Genomic DNA, 619 nt, shown 5'->3' on the forward strand with positions numbered 1-619 from the left:
TTATGCAGAAAGTGAAGAGGAACTCAAAAGCCTCTTGATGAAAGTGAAAGTGGAGAGTGAAAAAGTTGGCTTAAAACTCAACATTCAGAAAATGAACATCATCGCATCCGGTTCCATCACTTCTGGGAAATAGATGGGAAAACAGTGGAAACAGTGTCAGACTTTATTTTTCTGGGTTCCAAAATCACTGCAGATGGTGACTGCAGCCATGAAATTAAAAGACGCTTACTCCTTGGAAGGAAAGTTATGACCAACCTAGATAGCATATTCAAAAGCAGAAACATTACTTTGCCAACAAAGGTTCGTCTAGTCAAGGCTATTGTTTTTCTTGTGGTCATGTATGGATGTGAGAGTTGGGCTGTGAAGAAGGCTGAGGGCCGAAGAATTGATGCTTTTGAACTGTGGTGTTGGAGAAGACTCTTGAGAGTCCCTTGGACTGCAAGGAGATCCAACCAGTCCATTCTGAAGGAGATCAGCCCTGGGATTTCTTTGGAAGGAATGATGTTAAAGCTGAAACTCCAGCACTTTGGCCGCCTCAAGCGAAGAGTTGACTCATTGGAAAAGACTCTGACGCTGGGAGGGATTGGGGGCAAGAGGAGAAGGGGACAACAGAGGATGA

The sequence above is a fragment of the Bison bison genome, unplaced genomic scaffold (assembly GCF_000754665.1).
Source record: "Bison bison bison isolate TAMUID 2011002044 unplaced genomic scaffold, Bison_UMD1.0 scf7180017864156, whole genome shotgun sequence".
Lineage (NCBI taxonomy): Eukaryota > Metazoa > Chordata > Mammalia > Artiodactyla > Bovidae > Bison > Bison bison.